Genomic DNA, 23,438 nt, shown 5'->3' with positions numbered 1-23,438 from the left:
CACACACACACTCACACACACACACTCACACTCACACACACACTCACACAGACACACTCACACTCACACAGACACAAACACACTCACACACACACACACTCACACAAACACACTCACACTCACACACACACTCACACACACACACACTCACTCTCACACACACACACACACTCACACACACACACTCACACAAACACACTCACACTCACACACACACTCACACTCACACAGACACACTCACACTCACACAGACACAAACACACTCACACACACACACACTCACACACACTCACACTCACACTCACACAGACACAAACACACTCACACAGACACAAACACACTCACACACACACACACTCACACAAACACACTCACACTCACACACACACTCACACTCACACAGACACACTCACACTCACACAGACACAAACACACTCACACACACACACTCACACACACACTCACACTCACACACACACACACACTCACTCACACACTCACACACACACTCACTCACACACTCACACACACACACTCACTCACACACTCACACTCACACAGACACACTCACACTCACACAGACACACTCACACACACACACTCACACTCACACAGACACAAACACACTCACACTCACACAGACACACACACTCACACACACACTCACACAGACACACACACACACACTCACACTCACACAGGCACACTCACACGCACACACTCACACTCACACAGACACACTCACACTCACACTCACACAAACACACTCACACTCACACACACACACACTCACACTCACACAGACACACACACTCACACACACACTCACTCACACTCACACAGACACACTCACACGCACACACTCACACTCACACAGACACAAACACACTCACACTCACACAAACACACTCACACTCACACACACACACACTCACACTCACACACACACTCACACAGACACACTCACACTCACACACACACTCACACTCACACAGACACACTCACACTCACACACACACTCACACACACACACACACTCACTCTCACACACACACACACACACTCACACACACACACTCACACAAACACACTCACACTCACACACACACTCACACTCACACAGACACACTCACACTCACACAGACACAAACACACTCACACACACACACACACTCACACACACACTCACACAGACACACACACACACACACTCACACAGGCACACTCACACTCACACTCACACAAACACACTCACACTCACACACACACACACTCACACTCACACAGACACACACACTCACACACACACTCACTCACACTCACACAGACACACTCACACGCACACACTCACACTCACACAGACACAAACACACTCACACTCACACAAACACACTCACACTCACACACACACACACTCACACTCACACAGACACTCACACTCACACACACACTCACACTCACACAGACACACACACTCACACACACACTCACACACACAGACACAAACACACTCACACAGACACAGACTCACACACACACTCACACAGACACAAACACACTCACACTCACACTCACACAAACACACTCACACACACACACACACATGCACTCACACAGACACACACTCACACACACACACTCACACTCACACAGACACAAACACACCCTCTCTCACACTCACACGCACACGGACACACTCACACGCACACAGACACACTCACACTCACACAGACACAAACACACACACACTCACACACACACTCACACTCACACAGACACAGACTCACACACACACACACTGACACTAACACACACACACACTCACACACACTCACACTCACACTCACACACTCACACACACACACACTCACACACACACTCACACACACATCACACTCACACACACACACACTCACACTCACACAGACACAAACACACTCACACTCACACGGACACACTCACACACACTTACACTCACACACACACTTACACACACACACAGACACAAACACACTCACACTCACACACACACTCACACACACACACACACACTCACACAGACACACACACTTTCAATACACACTCACTCACACTCACACAGACACAAACACACACACTCACACTCTCACAGACACACTCACACTCACACTGACACAAACACACTCACACTCACACACACACACACTCACACAGATACACACTCACACTGACACAAACTCACACACACACACACACACTCTCACACACACACTCACACACACAGACACACACACACCCGCGCACACACTCACAAAGACACACACTCACACACACATTCACACACACACACACTCACTCACACACACACACTCACAGCGACACAAACACACTCACACTCACACAGGCACACACTCACACTCACACACACACTCACACACACACACTCACAAAGACACACACTCACCCGCACTCACACACACACTCACTCACACTGGCACACACTCACATTCACACACTCACACTCACACAGACACAATCACACTCACAGACACACACACAGACACACACACAGAAACAGACATACACACTCACACACACAGACATACACAGACACACACAGACACAGACACACACACAGAAACAGACATACACACTCACACACACAGACATACACAGACACACACAGACACACACACACAGACACACATTCACACACTCACACGCACACACACTTACACACACCCTCTCACGCACTCCCTCAGTACTGACCCTCTGACAGTGCAGCTCTCCCTCAGTACTGACCCTCTGACAGTGCAGCACTCCCTCAGTACTGACCCTCTGACAGTGCAGCACTCCCTCAGTGCTGACCCTCTGACAGTGCAGCACTCCCTCAGTTCTGACCCTCTGACAGTGCAGCGCTCCCTCAGTACTGACCCTCTGACAGTGCAGCACTCCCTCAGTACTGACCCTCTGACAGTGCGGCACTCACTCAGTACTGACCCTCTGACAGTGCAGCACTCCCTCAGTACTGACCGTCTGACAGTGCAGCACTCCCTCAGTACTGACCCTCTGATAGTGCAGCACTCCCTCAGTACTGACCCTCTGACAGTGCAGCACTCCCTCAGTTCTGACCCTCTGACAGTGCAGCACTCCCTCAGTACTGACCCTCTGACAGTGCGGCACTCCCTCAGTACTGACCCTCTGACAGTGCAGCACTCCCTCAGTACTGACCCTCTGACAGTGCAGCACTCCCTCAGTACTGATCCTCTGACAGTGCGGCACTCACTCAGTACTGACCCTCTGACAGTGCAGCACTCCCTCAGTACTGACCGTCTGACAGTGCAGCACTCCCTCAGTACTGACCCTCTGACAGTGCAGCACTCCCTCAGTACTGACCGTCTGACAGTGCAGCACTCCCTCAGTACTGACCCTCTGACAGAGCAGCACTCCCTCAGTACTGACCCTCTGACAGTGCAGCACTCCCTCAGTACTGACCCTCTGACAGTGCAGCACTCCCTCAGTACTGACCCTTTGACAGTGCAGCACTCCCACAGTACTGACCCTCTGACAGTGCAGCACTCCCTCAGTACTGACCCTCTGAGAGTGCAGCACTCCCTCAGTACTGACCCTCTGAGAGTGCAGCACTCCCTCAGTACTGACCCTCTGACAGTGTGGCACTCCCTCAGTACTGACCCTCTGACAGTGCGGCACTCCCTCAGTACTGACCCTCTGACAGTGCAGCACTCCCTCAGTACTGACCCTCTGACAGTGCAGCACTCCCTCAGTACTGACCCTCTGACAGTGCGGCACACCCTCAGTACTGACCCTCTGACAGTGCAGCGCTCCCTCAGTGTAATTCAGTGTTTCGAATCGTCATGCTCCCTGAGCCACAGATGGCCCAGGACCTGGGGGTGGGGAGAGTTGACGTTGCCTCTTGTTGAATGTTGGCAGGGTACAGTGGCCTCGGGATGTACCACGGCAAGTTCACCTTCGACACCTTCTCCCACAAGCGGTCCTGTGTGCTCAAGAGTCCAGGAATGGAGAAGATCAACTCCACCCGGTACCCACCCTACAACGAGCAGAAGCTCAGGTGGCTGCTGTGGGCCACCGACGTGAAGAAGCGGGACTGCAGCTGCCAACTCTTGTAGGCTGCGTGAGGCCTCGCCCGCCGACAGCTCGCTCCCGGTTCGGCCTCCCTGCACCCCGGGAGCTGCTCCTCATCGCTGTTACTGTTCGTTTAACGCCAGCCGCGGCACCCACCTGCTGTCACTCCCCGCCCCACGCTGGGCCTGTCCCCTTCGGTTGTGTTACTTAACCCCCCCCCCCCCGCCCCCCCCCCCCCCCGCCTCCCCAGTTCCCACTCCACTCGACAATTGCACAGCAAGACTCCACCTCGTCAAGCTGCCCAGTATCAGTTTGCTGGGCGGTGACTGCCACTTTGGGGGTTGCTGCCCGCTCTGTGGTTCTGTTTCACAAAAGCTGTCAAGTTATTTATTTGTCACCGTCCCTTGGTGAGTTTAACATCCAAAGAAATGTTCCCGTTGGATGAATAATAAAAAAATTTAAAAAAAAACCCTGATTGAAGTTAGACTTGGAGTTTCTGTCACGCTCGCTCTTGGAGCTCTGTCTTAAGGTTGAGAGGGACAGCGGAGGGTTCGCACTCTCTGTTTTCTTCATGTACTCCACGGATGTGGGGGAGGGGGTCACTGGTTGGGCCTAGAATTTATTGTCCATCTCCGATTGTCCCAGTACCGAGTTGCTTCTTTGGTCGTTCCAGGGGGCATGGAAGAGCCAACCCCATTACTGTAGGTCTGGAGTCACATGTCGGCCAGGCCAGGTAAGGGTGGCAGACCTCCTCCCCCCCGAATCAAAGAATTTACCACGCAGAAGGAGGCCATTCGGCCCATCGAGTCCGCCCCGGCCCTTGGACGGGGCACCCTGCTTAAGCCCACCCGTCCACCGTTTCGATCCCCTCACCCCAGTAGCCCCACCGAACCTTTTTGGACACTGAGGGGGCAACTTACCACGGCCAATCCGCCCAACCCGGGGCTTGTGGGAGGGAACCGGAGCACCAGGAGGCCACCCCACAGGGGGGGGGGGGGGGGGGGAGGACGTGCAGACTCCACGCAGGCAGCGACCCGAGCCGGGGGATCGAACCCGGGACCCTGGAGCCGGGAAGCGACGGCGACTCAGCCAGATGGAGTTTTTAAGATTTCACGGTCGTCATTCGACTTTTAAAAACCGGTTACGTTCCACCAGGACTGGACAGGGCCGATGCAGGAAGGATGTTCCTGGTGGTGGCGGGGGTGTCCAGAACCGGGGGTGGGTGGGGGTGGGGCACAGTCTGAGGTTACGGGGGAGACCATTGAGGACAGAGATGAGGAGGCATTTCTTCACCCAGGGAGTGGTCGGCCTGTGGACTCTGTTACCACAGGAAGCAGTTGAGACCAAAATGTATGTTATCTATAAGGAGTTAGTTATAGCTCTCGGGGCTAACGCAATCCAAGAATCTGTGGGGAAAGCGGGAACAGGTTAGATAATCAACCATGGCCATACTGAATGGTAGAGCAGGCTCGAAGGGCTGAATGGCCGCCTCCTGCTTTTATTTTCCGTTTCCACGTAATTATACTGAGTGTGGGTCACCAACTGGAGTGGAGCAGCCCAGCCCAGAGACCTTCCGAAAGTAGCCTCCTCTGACGGCACTGGGACCAGTGACTCACGGGGAGCAGAGGATGATTCAAGTCTTAATAGCGGGAAATACCCCAGCTCGTTGGATTGAAGGGGCAGTGTGCATGTTGGCGTCAGAATATGACAGTGGCAGAGAGTGTGCGCGCGTGTATGAGTGAGGGAGAGTGGGCAGGTGGGAGATTGTGTGTGGGTGAGTATGAGATTGTGAGGGTGTGCTGTTGTGTTATGCTGCTCGGTGGAGCATAAGTTGCTTCCCTTGATGTATACTCTGACAAAGGAAGGTCCAGACTTTGTAATGAGTTCAATATGTTTATTGAACTATTAACACCGTTCTTAAATGAGTTCGACCCTCCTGCTAATCTTGCTGTAGTAACTCAGTCTGACTAACCAGTCTGCTCTAAGCCACGTGGCGGGTGTGATGCTTCTGATCTGCCCCTGTCCTTCTCTCTGAGTGTCGCCTGTGGAAAGAGACAGAGCTTGTGTGCCCTGTCCTTATATATGGGTTGTGTAATGCCCCCTTGAGGTGGTGTCACCTCTGGGTGCCTTGAATGCCCATTGGTCGTGTTCTATTCTATGTGTTCATTAGCTGTATGTCTGCATGTCATGATGTCTGTGGTGCTCCCTCTAGTGTTTACTTAGTAGTAGTGTACTTGTTTGTGAAAGCATGTGTGTGTCGGAGTGTGCGTGATTTAAACAATTTGTGTGTGATTGAGGGTGTGAATGTGTGTGAACATGAGTGTGTGCGTGTGTCTGAGTGAGACAATGTGTGTGAGGGGTGAGTGTGATAGAGAATATGTGCCTGTGTGTATGGGTGTGAAGTCCCACCCACAAGCATACTCACTCTCAGAAACCCACATATTACAAACATCCATACACACACTCACTCTCCTCTCATGGTCTATGAGCTGGGTCTGTGCGATTCCCCCCGTGGCCTATGAGCTGGGTCTGTGCGATTCCCCCCGTGGCCTATGAGCTGGGTCTGTGCGATTCCCCCCGTGGCCTATGAGCTGGGTCTATTCGATTCCCCCCGTGGTCTATGAGATGGGTCTGTACGATACCCCCCGTGGCCTACGAGCTGGCTCGGTGCGATTCCCCCCCGTGGCCTATGAGCTGGGTCGGTGCGATTCCCCCCCTGGCCTATGAGCTGGGTCTGTGCGATTCTCCCCGTGGACTATGAGCTGGGTCTGTGCGATTCCCCCCCTGGCCTATGAGCTGGGTCTGTGCGATTCCCCCCGTGGCATATGAGCTGGATCTGTGCGATTCCCCCCGTGGCCTATGTGCTGGGTCTGTGCGATTCCCCCCGTGGCCTATGAGCTGGGTCTGTGCGATTCCCCCCCTGGTCTATGAGCTGGGTCTGTGCGATTCCCCCCGTGACCTATGAGCTGGGTCTGTGCGATTCCTGCCTTGGCCTATGAGCAGGGTCTGTGCGATTCCTGCCTTGGCCTATGAGCTGGGTCGGTGCGAATCCCCCCGTGGCCTATGACCTGGGTGGGTGCGATTCCCCCCTGGCCTATGAGCTGGGTCGGTGCGATTCTCCCCGTGGCCTATGAGCTGGGTCTGTGCGATTCCACCCGTGACCTATGAGCTGTGTCTGTACGATTCCCCCCTGGCCTATGACTGGGTATGTGCGATTCCCCCATGGCCTACGAGCTGCGTCTGTGCGATTCCCCCATGGCCTATGAGCTGGGTCTGTGCGATTCCCCCCATGACCTATGAGCTGGGTCTGTGCGATTCGCCCGTGGCCTATGAGCTGGGTCTGTGCGTTTCCCCCCATGACCTATGAGCTGGGTCTGTGCAATTCCCCCCGTGAACTATGAGCTGGGTCTTTGCGATTCCCCCCCGTGGCCTATGAGCTGGGTCGGTGCGATTCCCCCCGTGGCCTATGAGCTGGGTCGGGGCGATTCCACCCGTGGCCTATGAGCTGGGTCGGTGCGGTTTCCCCCGTGGTCTATGACCTGGGACTGTGCGATTCCCCCCGTGACCTATGAGCTGGGTCTGTGCGATTCCCCCCTTGGCCTATGAGCTGGGTCTGTGTGATTCCCCCCTTGGCCTATGAGCTTGGTCTGTGTGATTCCCCCCTTGGCCTATGAGCTGGGTCGGTGCGATATCCCCCGTGGCCTATGAGCTGGGTCTGTGCGATTCCCCCCGTGACCTATGAGCTGGGTCTGTGTGATTCCCCCCTTGGCCTATGAGCTGGGTGTGTGCGATTCCCTCATTGGCCTATGAGCTGGGTCTGTGCGATTCCCCCCGTGGCCTAAGAGCTGGGTCTGTGCGATTCCCCCCATGGCCTATGAGCTGGTTCTGTGCAATTCTCCCCGTGGCCTATGAGCTGGGTCTGTGCGATTCCCCCCGTGACCTATGAGCTGTGTCTGTACGATTCCCCCCTGGCCTATGACTGGGTATGTGCGATTCCCCCATGGCCTACGAGCTGCGTCTGTGCGATTCCCCCATGGCCTATGAGCTGGGTCTGTGCGATTCCCCCCATGACCTATGAGCTGGGTCTGTGCGATTCGCCCGTGGCCTATGAGCTGGGTCTGTGCGTTTCCCCCCATGACCTATGAGCTGGGTCTGTGCAATTCCCCCCGTGAACTATGAGCTGGGTCTTTGCGATTCCCCCCCGTGGCCTATGAGCTGGGTCGGTGCGATTCCCCCCGTGGCCTATGAGCTGGGTCGGGGCGATTCCACCCGTGGCCTATGAGCTGGGTGCGGTGCGGTTCCCCCCGTGGTCTATGACCTGGGACTGTGCGATTCCCCCCGTGACCTATGAGCTGGGTCTGTGCGATTCCCCCCTTGGCCTATGAGCTGGGTCTGTGTGATTCCCCCCTTGGCCTATGAGCTTGGTCTGTGTGATTCCCCCCTTGGCCTATGAGCTGGGTCGGTGCGATACCCCCCGTGGCCTATGAGCTGGGTCTGTGCGATTCCCCCCGTGACCTATGAGCTGGGTCTGTGTGATTCCCCCCTTGGCCTATGAGCTGGGTGTGTGCGATTCCCTCATTGGCCTATGAGCTGGGTCTGTGCGAATCCCCCCGTGGCCTAAGAGCTGGGTCTGTGCGATTCCCCCCATGGCCTATGAGCTGGTTCTGTGCAATTCTCCCCTTGGCCTATGAGCTGGGTCTGTGCGATTCCCCCCGTGGCCTATGAGCTGGGTCGGTGCGTTTCCCCCTGGCCCATGAGCTGGGTCGGTGCGATTCCCCCCGTGGCCTATGAGCTGGGTCTGTGCGATTCCCCCCCCGTGACCTATGAGCTGGGTATGTGCGATTCCCCCCTGGCCTATGAGCTGGGTCTGTGCGATACCCCCATGGCCTACGAGCTGGGTCTGTGCGATTACCCCCTGTGGCTTATGGGCTGGGTCTGTGTGATTCCCGCCTTGGCCTATGAGCTGGGTCTGTGCGATTCCCCCTGTGGCTTATGGGCTGGGTCTGTGTGATTCCCGCCTTGGCCTATGAGCTGGGTCGGTGCGATTCCCCCCGTGGCATATGAGCTGGGTTGGTGCGATTCCCCCCGTGGCCTATGAGCTGGGTCGGTGCGATTCCCCCCGTGGCCTATGAGCTGGGTCGGTGCGATTCAACCCGTGACCTATGAGCTGGGTCTGTGCGATTCCCCCCATGGCCAATGAGCTGGGTCCGTGCGATTCCCCCCGTGGCCTATGAGCTGGGTCGGTGCGATTCCCCCCGTGGCCTATGAGCTGGGTCTGTGCGATTCCCCCCATGGTCTCCGACCTGGGTCTGTGCGATTCCCCCCGTGACCTATGAGCTGTGCTGTGCGGTTCCCCCCTTGGCCCATGAGCTGGGTCTGTGTGATTCACCCATTGGCCTATGAGCTGGGTCGGTGCGATACCCCCCGTGGCCTATGAGCTGGGTCTGTGCGATTCCCCCCGTGACCTATGAGCTGGGTCTGTGTGATTCCCCCCGTGGCCTATGAGCTCGGTGTGTGCGATTCCCCCATTGTCCTATGAGCTGGGTCTGTGCGGTTCCCCCCTTGGCCCATGAGCTGTGTCTGTGTGATTCACCCATTGGCCTATGAGCTGGGTCGGTGCGATACCCCCCGTGGCCTATGAGCTGGGTCTGTGTGATTCCCCCCGTGACCTATGAGCTGGGTCTGTGTGATTCCCCCCATGGCCTATGAGCTGGGTCTGTGCGATTCCCCCCGTGGCCTATGAGCTCGGTCTGTGCGATTCCCCCCGTGGCCTATGAGCTCGGTCTGTGCGATTCCCCTCGTGGCCTCTGAGCTGGGTCTGTGCGATTCCCCCCGCGGCCTATGAGCTGGGTCGGTGCGATTCCCCCCGTGGCCTATGAGCTGGGTCGGTGCGTTTCCCCCCGTGGCCTATGAGCTGGGTCTGTGCGATTCCCCTCGTGACTTTTGAGCTGGGTCTGTGCGATTCCCCCCTGGCCTATGAGCTGGGTATGTGCGAATCCCCCATGGCCTAGGAGCTGGGTCTGTGCGATTCCCCCATGGCCTATGAGCTGAGTCTGTGCGATTCCCCCCGTGGCCTATGAGCTGGGTCTGTGCGATTCCCCCCGTGGCCTATGAGCTGGGTCTGTGCGTTTCCCCCCATGACCTATGAGCTGGGTCTGTGCGATTCCCCCCGTGACCTATGAGCTGGCTCTGTGCGATTCCCTCCCGTGGCCTATGTGCTGGGCCTGTGCGATTCCCACCATGGCCTATGAGCTGGGTCTGTGCGATTCCCCCCTTGGCCTCTGGGCTGCGTCTGTGTGATTCCCGCCTTGGCCTATGAGCTGGGTCTGTGCGATTCCCCCCGTGGCCTATGAGCTGGGTCTGTAAGATTCCCCCCATGGCCTATGAGCTGGGTCGCTGCAATTCCCCCCTTGACCGATGAGCTGGGTCGGTGCGATTACCCCGTGGCCTATGTGCTGGGTCTGTGCGATTCCCCCCGTTGCCTATGAGCTGGGTCTGTGCGATTCCCCCCCTGGCCTATGAGCTGGGTCTGTGCGATTCCCCCCGTGACCTATGAGCTGGGTCTGTGCGATTCCTGCCTTGGCCTATGAGCTGGGTCTGTGCGATTCCTGCCTTGGCCTGTGAGCTGGGTCGGTGCGATTCCCCCCGTGGCCTATGACCTGGGTGGGTGCGATTCCCCCCTGGCCTATGAGCTGGGTCGGTGCGATACCCCCGTGGCCTATGAGCTGGGTCTGTGCGATTCCCCCCGTGACCTATGGGCTGTGTCTGTACGATTCCCCCTGGCCTATGACTGGGTATGTGCGATTCCCCCATGGCCTACGAACTGCGTCTGTGCGATTCCCCCATGGCCTATGAGCTGGGTCTGTGCGATTCCCCCCATGACCTATGAGCTGGGTCTGTGCGATTCGCCCGTGGCCGATGAGCTGGGTCTGTGCGTTTCCCCCCATGACCTATGAGCTGGGTCTGTGCAATTCCCCCCGTGACCTATGAGCTGGGTCTTTGCGATTCCCCCCCGTGGCCTATGAGCTGGGCCTGTGCGATTCCCCCCATGGCCTATTAGCTGGGTCTGTGTGATTCCCCCCGTGGCCTATGGGCTGGGTCTGTGTGATTCCCGCCTTGGCCTATTAGCTGGGTCTGTGCGATTCCCCCCGTGACCTATGAGCTGGGTCTGTGCGATTCCTGCCTTGGCCTATGAGCTGGGTCTGTGCGATTCCTGCCTTGGCCTGTGAGCTGGGTCGGTGCGATTCCCCCCGTGGCCTATGACCTGGGTGGGTGCGATTCCCCCCTGGCCTATGAGCTGGGTCGGTGCGATACCCCCGTGGCCTATGAGCTGGGTCTGTGCGATTCCCCCCGTGACCTATGGGCTGTGTCTGTACGATTCCCCCCTGGCCTATGAGCTGGGTCTGTAAGATTCCCCCCATGGCCTATGAGCTGGGTCGCTGCAATTCCCCCCTTGACCGATGAGCTGGGTCGGTGCGATTCCCCCTGTGACCTATGAGCTGGGTCTGTGCGATTCCCCCCGTGGCCTATGAGCTGGGTCTGTGCGATTCCCCCCGTGGCCTAGGAGCTGGGTCTGTGCGATTTCCCCCCGTGGCCTATGAGCTGGGTCTGTGCGATTCTCCCCGTGGACTATGAGCTGGGTCTGTGCGATTCCCCCCCTGGCCTATGAGCTGGGTCTGTGCGATTCCCCCCGTGGCTTATGAGCTGGATCTGTGCGATTACCCCGTGGCCTATGTGCTGGGTCTGTGCGATTCCCCCCGTGGCCTATGAGCTGGGTCTGTGCGATTCCCCCCCTGGCCTATGAGCTGGGTCTGTGCGATTCCCCCCGTGACCTATGAGCTGGGTCTGTGCGATTCCTGCCTTGGCCTATGAGCTGGGTCTGTGCGATTCCTGCCTTGGCCTGTGAGCTGGGTCGGTGCGATTCCCCCCGTGGCCTATGACCTGGGTGGGTGCGATTCCCCCCTGGCCTATGAGCTGGGTCGGTGCGATACCCCCGTGGCCTATGAGCTGGGTCTGTGCGATTCCCCCCGTGACCTATGGGCTGTGTCTGTACGATTCCCCCTGGCCTATGACTGGGTATGTGCGATTCCCCCATGGCCTACGAACTGCGTCTGTGCGATTCCCCCATGGCCTATGAGCTGGGTCTGTGCGATTCCCCCCATGACCTATGAGCTGGGTCTGTGCGATTCGCCCGTGGCCGATGAGCTGGGTCTGTGCGTTTCCCCCCATGACCTATGAGCTGGGTCTGTGCAATTCCCCCCGTGACCTATGAGCTGGGTCTTTGCGATTCCCCCCCGTGGCCTATGAGCTGGGCCTGTGCGATTCCCCCCATGGCCTATTAGCTGGGTCTGTGTGATTCCCCCCGTGGCCTATGGGCTGGGTCTGTGTGATTCCCGCCTTGGCCTATTAGCTGGGTCTGTGCAATTCCCCCCGTGGCCTATGAGCTGGGTCTGTGCGATTCCCCCCGTGGCCTATGAGCTTGGTGTGTGCGATTCCCCCATTGTCCTATGAGCTGGGTCTGTGCGATTCGCCCCGTGGCCTATGAGCTGAGTCTGTGCGATTCCCCCAATGGCCTATGAGCTGGGTCTGTGCGATTCCCCTCGTGGCCTCTGAGCTGGGTCTGTGCGATTCCCCCCGCGGCCTATGAGCTGGGTCGGTGCGATTCCCCCCTGGCCTATGAGCTGAGTCTGTGCGATTCCCCCCGTGGCCTATGAGCTGGGTCTGTGCGATTCCATCCGTGGCCTATGAGCTGGGTCTGTGCGTTTCCCCCCATGATCTATGAGCTGGGTCTGTGCGATTCCCCCCGTGACCTATGAGCTGGGTCTGTGCGATTCCCTCCCGTGGCCTATGTGCTGGGCCTGTGCGATTCCCACCATGGCCTATGAGCTGGGTCTGTGCGATTCCCCCCGTGGCCTCTGGGCTGCGTCTGTGTGATTCCCGCCTTGGCCTATGAGCTGGGTCTGTGCGATTCCCCCCGTGGCCTATGAGCTGGGTCTGTAAGATTCCCCCCATGGCCTATGAGCTGGGTCGCTGCAATTCCCCCCTTGACCGATGAGCTGGGTCGGTGCGATTCCCCCTGTGACCTATGAGCTGGGTCTGTGCGATTCCCCCCGTGGCCTATGAGCTGGGTCTGTGCGATTCCCCCCGTGGCCTAGGAGCTGGGTCTGTGCGATTTCCCCCCGTGGCCTATGAGCTGGGTCTGTGCGATTCTCCCCGTGGACTATGAGCTGGGTCTGTGCGATTCCCCCCCTGGCCTATGAGCTGGGTCTGTGCGATTCCCCCCGTGGCTTATGAGCTGGATCTGTGCGATTACCCCGTGGCCTATGTGCTGGGTCTGTGCGATTCCCCCCGTGGCCTATGAGCTGGGTCTGTGCGATTCCCCCCCTGGCCTATGAGCTGGGTCTGTGCGATTCCCCCCGTGACCTATGAGCTGGGTCTGTGCGATTCCTGCCTTGGCCTATGAGCTGGGTCTGTGCGATTCCTGCCTTGGCCTGTGAGCTGGGTCGGTGCGATTCCCCCCGTGGCCTATGACCTGGGTGGGTGCGATTCCCCCCTGGCCTATGAGCTGGGTCGGTGCGATACCCCCGTGGCCTATGAGCTGGGTCTGTGCGATTCCCCCCGTGACCTATGGGCTGTGTCTGTACGATTCCCCCCTGGCCTATGACTGGGTATGTGCGATTCCCCCATGGCCTACGAACTGCGTCTGTGCGATTCCCCCATTGCCTATGAGCTGGGTCTGTGCGATTCCCCCCATGACCTATGAGCTGGGTCTGTGCGATTCGCCCGTGGCCGATGAGCTGGGTCTGTGCGTTTCCCCCCATGACCTATGAGCTGGGTCTGTGCAATTCCCCCCGTGACCTATGAGCTGGGTCTTTGCGATTCCCCCCCGTGGCCTATGAGCTGGGCCTGTGCGATTCCCCCCATGGCCTATTAGCTGGGTCTGTGTGATTCCCCCCGTGGCCTATGGGCTGGGTCTGTGTGATTCCCGCCTTGGCCTATTAGCTGGGTCTGTGCAATTCCCCCCGTGGCCTATGAGCTGGGTCTGTGCGATTCCCCCCGTGGCCTATGAGCTCGGTGTGTGCGATTCCCCCATTGTCCTATGAGCTGGGTCTGTGCGATTCGTCCCGTGGCCTATGAGCTGAGTCTGTGCGATTCCCCCAATGGCCTATGAGCTGGGTCTGTGCGATTCCCCTCGTGGCCTCTGAGCTGGGTCTGTGCGATTCCCCCCGCGGCCTATGAGCTGGGTCGGTGCGATTCCCCCCTGGCCTATGAGCTGGGTCGGTGCGTTTCCCCCCGTGGCCTATAAGCTGGGTCTGTGCGATTCCCCTCGTGACTTTTGAGCTGGGTCTGTGCGATTCCCCCCTGGCCTATGAGCTGGGCATGTGCGAATCCCCCATGGCCTACGAGCTGGGTCTGTGCGATTCCCCCATGGCCTATGAGCTGAGTCTGTGCGATTCCCCCCGTGGCCTATGAGCTGGGTCTGTGCGATTCCCCCGTGGCCTATGAGCTGGGTCTGTGCGTTTCCCCCCATGACCTATGAGCTGGGTCTGTGCGATTCCCCCCGTGACCTATGAGCTGGGTCTGTGCGATTCCCCCCCGTGGCCTATGTGCTGGGCCTGTGCGATTTCCCCCCATGGCCTATGAGCTGGGTCTGTGCGATTCCCCCCGTGGCCTATGGGCTGCGTCTGTGTGATTCCCGCCTTGGCCTATGAGCTGGGTCTGTGCGATTCCCCCCGTGGCCTATGAGCTGGGTCTGTACGATTCCCCCTGTGGACAATGAGCTGGGTCGCTGCAATTCCCCCCTTGACCGATGAGCTGGGTCGGTGCGATTCCCCCTGTGACCTATGACCTGGGTCTGTGCAATTCCCCCCGTGGCCTATGAGCTGGGTCTGTGCGATTTCCCCCCGTGGCCTATGAGCTGGGTCTGTGCGATTCTGCCCGTGGACTATGAGCTGGGTCTGTGCGATTCCCCCCCTGGCCTATGAGCTGGGTCTGTGCGATTCCCCCCGTGGCTTCTGAGCTGGATCTGTGCGATTACCCCGTGGCCTATGTGCTGGGTCTGTGCGATTCCCCCCGTGGCCTATGAGCTGGGTCTGTGCGATTCCCCTCCTGGCCTATGAGCTGGGTCTGTGCGATTCCCCCCGTGACCGATGAGCTGGGTTTGTGCGATTCCTGCCTTGGCCTATGAGCTGGGTCTGTGCGATTCCTGCCTTGGCCTGTGAGCTGGATTGGTGCGATTCCCCCCGTGGCCTATGACCTGGGTGGGTGCGATTCCACCCCGGCCTATGAGCTGGGTCGGTGCGATTCCCCCCGTGGCCTATGAGCTGGGTCTGTGCGATTCCCCCCGTGACCTTTGAGCTGTGTCTGTACGATTCCCCCCTGGCCTATGACTGGGTATGTGCGATTCCCCCATGGCCTACGAACTGAGTCTGTGCGATTCCCCCATGGCCTATGAGCTGGGTCTGTGCGATTCCCCCCATGACCTATGAGCTGGGTCTGTGCGATTCGCCCGTGGCCTATGAGCTGGGTCTGTGCGTTTCCCCCCATAACCTATGAGCTGGGCCTGTGCGATTCCCCCCATGGCCTATTAGCTGGGTCTGTGCGATTCCCCCCGTGGCCTATGGGATGGGTCTGTGTGATTCCCGCCTTGGCCTATTAGCTGGGTCTGTGCAATTCCCCCCGTGGCCTATGAGCTGGGTCTGTGCGATTCCCCCCGTGGCCTATGAGCTGGGTCGGAGAATTCCCCAATTGACCGTTGAGCTGGGACGGTGCGATTCCCCCCATGACCTATGAGCTGGGTCTGTGCGATTCCCCCCCTGGCCTATGAGCTGGGTCTGTGCGATTCCCCCCGTGGCCTATGGGCTGGGTTTGGGCGATTCCCCCCGTGACCTGTGTGCTGGGTCTGAGCGATTCCCCCCGTGGCCTATGAGCTGGGTCTGGCGATTCGTTCCCTGGCCTATGAGCTGGGTCTGTGCGATTCCCCCCGTGACCTATGAGCTGGGTCTGTGCGATTCCTGCCTTGGCCTATGAGCTGGGTCTGTGCGATTCCTGCCTTGGTTTGTGAGCTGGGTCGGTGCGATTCCCCCCGTGGCCTATGACCTGGGTCTCTGCGATTCCCCCCGTGGCCTATGAGCTGGGTCTCTGCGATTCCCCCCTTGGACTATGAGCTGGGTCGGTGCGATTCCCCCCGTTGCCTATGACCTGGGTCTGTGCTATTCCCCCCGTGGCCTATGTGCTAGGTCTGTGCGATTCCCCCCTTGGCCTATGAGCTGGGTCGGTGCGATTCCCCCCGTTGCCTATGACCTGGGTCTGTGCTATTCCCCCCGTGGCCTATGAGCTGGGTCTGTGCGATTACCCCCTTGGCCTATGAGCTGTGTCTGTGCGATACCCCCCGTGGCCTATGAGCTGGGTCTGTGTGATTTCCGCCTTGGCCTATGAGCTGGGTCTGTACGATTCCCTCCGTGGCCGATGAGCTGGGTCGGTGCGATTCCCCCCGTGGCCTATGGGCTGGGTCTGTACGATTCCTCCCGTGGCCTATGAGCTGGGTCGCTGCAATTCCCCCCTTCACCGATGAGCTGGGTCGGTGCGATTCCCCCTGTGACCTATGAGCTGGGTCTGTGCAATTCCCCCCATGGCCTATGAGCTGGGTCTGTGCGATTCCTGCCTTGGCCTGTGAGCTGGATCGGTGCGATTCCCCCCGTGGCCTATGACCTGGGTGGGTGCGATTCCCCCCTGGCCTATGAGCTGGGTCGGTGCGATTCCCCCCGTGGCCTATGAGCTGGGTCTGTGCGATTCCCCCCGTGACCTATGAGCTGTGTCTATACGATTCCCCCCTGGCCTATGACTGGGTATGTGCGATTCCCCCATGGCCTACGAACTGCGTCTGTGCGATTCCCCCATGGCCTATGAGCTGGGTCTGTGCGATTCCCCCCATGACCTATGAGCTGGGTCTGTGCGATTCGCCCGTGGCCTATGAGCTGGGTCTGTGCGTTTCCCCCCATGACCTATGAGCTGGGCCTGTGCGATTCCCCCCATGGCCTATTAGCTGGGTCTGTGCGATTCCCCCCGTGGCCTATGGGCTGGGTCTGTGTGATTCCCGCCTTGGGCTATTAGCTGGGTCTGTGCAATTCCCCCCGTGGCCTATGAGCTGGGTCTGTGCGATTCCCCCCGTGGCCTATGAGCTGGGTCAGAGAATTCCCCAATTGACCGTTGAGCTGGGTCGGTGCGATTCCCCCTGTGACCTATGAGCTGGGTCTGTGCGATTCCCCCCGTGGCCTATGAGCTGGGTCCGTGCGATTCCCCCCGTGGCCTATGAGCTGGGTCTGTGCGATTCCCCCCGTGGCCTATGAGCTGGGTCCGTGCGATTCCCCCCGTGGCCTATGAGCTGGGTCGGTGCGATTTCCCCCCGTGGCCTCTGAGCTGGGTCTGTGCGATTCCCCCCATGACCTATGAGCTGGGTCTGTGCGATTCCCCCCCTGGCCTATGAGCTGCGTCTGTGCGATTCCCCCCGTGGCCTATGGGCTGGGTTTGGGCGATTCCCCCCGTGGCCTATGTGCTGGGTCTGTGCGATTCCCCCCGTGGCCTATGAGCTGGGTCTGTGCGATTCGTTCCCTGGCCTATGAGCTGGGTCTGTGCGATTCCCCCCGTGTCCTATGAGCTGGGTCTGTGCGATTCCTGCCTTGGCCTATGTGCTGGGTCTGTGCGATTCCTGCCTTGGCTTGTGAGCTGGGTCGGTGCGATTCCCCCCGTGGCCTATGACCTGGGTCTCTGCGATTCCCCCCGTGGCCTATGAGCTGGGTCTGTGCGATTCCCCCCTTGGCCTATGAGCTGGGTCTGTGCGATTCCTGCCTTGGCCTATGAGCTGGGTCTGTGCGATACCCCCCGTGGCCTATGAGCTGGGTCTGTGTGATTTCCGCCTTGGCCTATGAGCTGGGTCTGTGCGATTCTCGCCTTGGCCTATGAGCAGGGTCTGTACGATTCGCTCCGTGGCCGATGAGCTGGGTCTGTGTGATTCCCCCCTTGGCCTATGAGCTGGGTGTGTGCGATTCCACCCTTGGCCTATGAGCTGGGTCTGTGTGATTCCCCCGTGACCTATGACCTGGGTCTGTGCGATTCCCCCCGTGGCCTATGAGCTGGGTCTGTGCGATTCCCCCCGTGGCCTATGATCTGGGTCTGTGCGATTCACCCTGTAACCTATGAGCTGGGTCTGTGCGATTCCCCACGTGGCCTATGAGCTGGGTCAGTGCGATTCCCGCCGTGGCCTATGAGCTGGGTCTGTGCGATTCCCCCCCTGGCCTATGAGCTGGGTCTGTGCGATTCCCCCCGTGGCCTATGGGCTGGGTTTGGGCGATTCCCCCCGTGACCTGTGTGCTGGGTCTGAGCGATTCCCCCCGTGGCCTATGAGCTGGGTCTGGCGATTCGTTCCCTGGCCTATGAGCTGGGTCTGTGCGATTCCCCCCGTGACCTATGAGCTGGGTCTGTGCGATTCCTGCCTTGGCCTATGAGCTGGGTCTGTGCGATTCCTGCCTTGGTTTGTGAGCTGGGTCGGTGCGATTCCCCCCGTGGCCTATGACCTGGGTCTCTGCGATTCCCCCCGTGGCCTATGAGCTGGGTCTCTGCGATTCCCCCCTTGGCCTATGAGCTGGGTCGGTGCGATTCCCCCCGTTGCCTATGACCTGGGTCTGTGCTATTCCCCCCGTGGCCTATGTGCTAGGTCTGTGCGATTCCCCCCTTGGCCTATGAGCTGGGTCGGTGCGATTCCCCCCGTTGCCTATGACCTGGGTCTGTGCTATTCCCCCCGTGGCCTATGAGCTGGGTCTGTGCGATTACCCCCTTGGCCTATGAGCTGTGTCTGTGCGATACCCCCCGTGGCCTATGAGCTGGGTCTGTGTGATTTCCGCCTTGGCCTATGAGCTGGGTCTGTACGATTCCCTCCATGGCCGATGAGCTGGGTCGGTGCGATTCCCCCCGTGGCCTATGGGCTGGGTCTGTACGATTCCCCCCGTGGCCTATGAGCTGGGTCGCTGCAATTCCCCCCTTCACCGATGAGCTGGGTCGGTGCGATTCCCCCTGTGACCTATGAGCTGGGTCTGTGCAATTCCCCCCATGGCCTATGAGCTGGGTCTGTGCGATTCCTGCCTTGGCCTGTGAGCTGGATCGGTGCGATTCCCCCCGTGGCCTATGACCTGGGTGGGTGCGATTCCCCCCTGGCCTATGAGCTGGGTCGGTGCGATTCCCCCCGTGGCCTATGAGCTGGGTCTGTGCGATTCCCCCCGTGACCTATGAGCTGTGTCTGTACGATTCCCCCCTGGCCTATGACTGGGTATGTACGATTCCCCCATGGCCTACGAACTGCGTCTGTGCGATTTCCCCATGGCCTATGAGCTGGGTCTGTGCGATTCCCCCCATGACCTATGAGCTGGGTCTGTGCGATTCGCCCGTGGCCTATGAGCTGGGTCTGTGCGTTTCCCCCCATGACCTATGAGCTGGGCCTGTGCGATTCCCACCATGGCCTATTAGCTGGGTCTGTGCGATTCCCCCCGTGGCCTATGGGCTGGGTCTGTGTGATTCCCGCCTTGGCCTATTAGCTGGGTCTGTGCAATTCCCCCCGTGGCCTATGAGCTGGGTCTGTGCGATTCCCCCCGTGGCCTATGAGCTGGGTCGGAGAATTCCCCAATTGACCGTTGAGCTGGGTCGGTGCGATTCCCCCTGTGACCTATGAGCTGGGTCTGTGCGATTCCCCCCGTGGCCTATGAGCTGGGTCCGTGCGATTCCCCCCGTGGCCTATGAGCTGGGTCTGTGCGATTCCCCCCGTGGCCTATGAGCTGGGTCCGTGCGATTCCCCCCGTGGCCTATGAGCTGGGTCGGTGCGATTTCCCCCCGTGGCCTCTGAGCTGGGTCTGTGCGATTCCCCCCATGACCTATGAGCTGGGTCTGTGCGATTCCCCCCCTGGCCTATGAGCTGCGTCTGTGCGATTCCCCCCGTGGCCTATGGGCTGGGTTTGGGCGATTCCCCCCGTGGCCTATGTGCTGGGTCGGTGCGATTCCCCCCGTGGCCTATGACCTGGGTCTCTGCGATTCCCCCCGTGGCCTATGAGCTGGGTCTGTGCGATTCCCCCCTTGGCCTATGAGCTGGGTCTGTGCGATTCCTGCCTTGGCCTATGAGCTGGGTCTGTGCGATACCCCCCGTGGCCTATGAGCTGGGTCTGTGTGATTTCCGCCTTGGCCTATGAGCTGGGTCTGTGCGATTCTCGCCTTGGCCTATGAGCAGGGTCTGTACGATTCCCTCCGTGGCCGATGAGCTGGGTCTGTGTGATTCCCCCCTTGGCCTATGAGCTGGGTGTGTGCGATTCCACCCTTGGCCTATGAGCTGGGTCTGTGTGATTCCCCCGTGACCTATGACCTGGGTCTGTGCGATTCCCCCCGTGGCCTATGAGCTGGGTCTGTGCGATTCCCCCCGTGGCCTATGATCTGGGTCTGTGCGATTCACCCTGTAACCTATGAGCTGGGTCTGTGCGATTCCCCACGTGGCCTATGAGCTGGGTCAGTGCGATTCCCGCCGTGGCCTATGAGCTGGGTCTGTGCGATTCCCCCCTGGCCTATGAGCTGGGTCGGTGCGAAACCCCCGTGGCCTATGAGCTGGTTCTGTGCGTTGCCCCCCGTGGCCTATGAGCTGGGTCGGTGTGATTCCCCCCGTGGCCAATGAGCTGGGTCTGTGCGATTCCCCCCTGGCCTATGAGCTGGGTCTGTGCGATTCCCCCCGTGGCCGATGAGCTGGGTCTGTGCGATTCCCCCCTTGGCCTATGAGCTGGGTCTGTGCGATTTCCCCCTGTGGCCTATGAGCTGGGTCGGTGCGATTCCCCCCGTGGCCTATGAGCTGGGTCGGGGCGATTCCCCCCGTGGCCTATGAGCTGGGTCGGTGCGATTCCCCCCGTGGTCTATGACCTGGGTCTGTGCGATTCCCCCCATGACCTATGAGCTGGGTCTGTGCGATTCCCCCCTTGGCCTATGAGCTGGGTCTGTGTGATTCCCCCCTTGGCCTATGAACTTGGTCTGTGTGATTCCCCCCCTTGGCCTATGAGCTGGGTCGGTGCGATACCCCCCGTGGCCTATGAGCTGGGTCTGTGCGATTCCCCCCGTGACCTATGAGCTGGGTCTGTGTGATTCCCCCCTTGGACTATGAGCTGGGTGTGTGCGATTCCCTCATTGGCCTGTGAGCTGGGTCTGTGTGATTCCCCCCGTGGCCTATGAGCTGGGTCGGTGCGTTTCCCCCTGGCCCATGAGCTGGGTCGGTGCGATTCCCCCTGTGGCCTATGAGCTGGGTCTGTGAGATTCCCCCCGTGACCTATGAGCTGGGTCTGTGCTATTCCCCCCTGGCCTATGAGCTGGGTCTGTGCGATACCCCCATGGCCTACGAGCTGGGTCTGTGCGATTCCCCCCGTGGCCGATGAGCTGGGTCTGTGCGATTCCCCCCTTGGCCTATGAGCTGGGTCTGTGCGATTTCCCCCTGTGGCCTATGAGCTGGGTCGGTGCGATTCCCCCCGTGGCCTATGAGCTGGGTCGGGGCGATTCCCCCCGTGGCCTATGAGCTGGGTCGGTGCGATTCCCCCCGTGGTCTATGACCTGGGTCTGTGCGATTCCCCCCGTGACCTATGAGCTGGGTCTGTGCGATTCCCCCCTTGGCCTATGAGCTGGGTCTGTGTGATTCCCCCCTTGGCCTATGAACTTGGTCTGTGTGATTCCCCCCCTTGGCCTATGAGCTGGGTCGGTGCGATACCCCCCGTGGCCTATGAGCTGGGTCTGTGCGATTCCCCCCGTGACCTATGAGCTGGGTCTGTGTGATTCCCCCCTTGGCCTATGAGCTGGGTGTGTGCGATTCCCTCATTGGCCTGTGAGCTGGGTCTGTGTGATTACCCCCGTGGCCTATGAGCTGGGTCGGTGCGTTTCCCCCTGGCCCATGAGCTGGGTCGGTGCGATTCCCCCTGTGGCCTATGAGCTGGGTCTGTGAGATTCCCCCCGTGACCTATGAGCTGGGTCTGTGCTATTCCCCCCTGGCCTATGAGCTGGGTCTGTGCGATACCCCCATGGCCTACGAGCTGGGTCTGTGCGATTACCCCCATGGCCTATGAGCTGGGTCTGTGCGATTCCCTACGTGGCTTATGGGCTGGGTCTGTGTGATTCCCGCCTTGGCCTATGAGCTGGGTCTGTGCGATTCCCCCAGTGGCCTATGAGCTGGGTCTGTGCGATTCCCCCCGTGGCCTATGAGCTTGGTCGGTGCGATTCCCCCCTTGGCCGATGAGCTGGGTCGGTGCGATTCCCCCTGTGACCTATGAGCTGGGTCTGTGCGATTCCCCCATGGCCTATGAGCTGGGTCTGTGCGATTCCCCCGGTGGCCTATGAGCTAGGTCGGTGCGCTTCCCCCCGTGGCCTATGAGCTCGGTCTGTGCGATTCACCCCGTGGCCTATGAGCTGGGTCTGTGCGATTCCCCCCATGGCCTATGAGCTGGGTCTCTGCGATTCCCCCCTTGACCTATGAGCTGGGTCGGTGCGATTCCCTCCGTGGCCTATGAGCTGGGTCTGTGCGAATCCCCCCGTGACCTATGAGCTGGGTCGGTGCGATTCCCTCCATGGCCTATGATCTGGGTCTGTGCGATTCCCCCCGTGGCCAAAGAGCTGGGTCTGTGTCATTCCCGCCTTGGCCTATGAACTGGGTCTGTGTGATTCCCGCCTTGGCCTATGAGCTTGGTCGTTGCGATTCCCCCCGTGACCTATGAGCTGGGTCGGTGCGATTCCCCCCGTGGCCTATTAGCTGGGTCTCTGCGATTCCCCCCGTGGCCTATGAGCTGGGTCTGTGCGATTCCCCCCGTGGCCTATGAGCTCGGTCTGCGTGATTCCCCCCTTGGCCTATGAGCTGGGTCTGTGCGATTCCCCCCGTGGCCTATGAGCTGAGTCTGTGCGATTCCCCTCTTGGCCTATGAGCTGGGTCTCTGCGATTCCCCCCGTGGCCTATGAGCTGGGTTTGTGCGATTCCCCCCGTGGCCTATGAGCTGGGTCGGTGCGATTCCCCCCCTGGCCTATGAGCTGTGTCTGTGCGATTCCCCCCGTGGCCTATGAGCTGGGTATGTGCGATTCCCCCCCTGGCCTATGAGCTGGGTCTATGCGATTCACCCTGTAACCTATGAGCTGGGTCTGTGCGATTCCCCACGTGGCCTATGAGCTGGGTCAGTGCGATTCCCGCCGTGGCCTATGAGCTGGGTCTGTGCGATTCCCCCCTGGCCTATGAGCTGGGTCGGTGCGAAACCCCCGTGGCCTATGAGCTGGGTCTGTGCGATGCCCCCCGTGGCCTATGAGCTGGG

The sequence above is a fragment of the Scyliorhinus torazame genome, chromosome 4, assembly GCF_047496885.1.
Source record: "Scyliorhinus torazame isolate Kashiwa2021f chromosome 4, sScyTor2.1, whole genome shotgun sequence".
In the NCBI taxonomy this organism is placed as follows: Eukaryota; Metazoa; Chordata; class Chondrichthyes; order Carcharhiniformes; family Scyliorhinidae; genus Scyliorhinus; species Scyliorhinus torazame.
The sequence above is the reverse complement of the archived record's forward strand: the minus strand, read 5'-3'. Positions refer to the sequence as shown.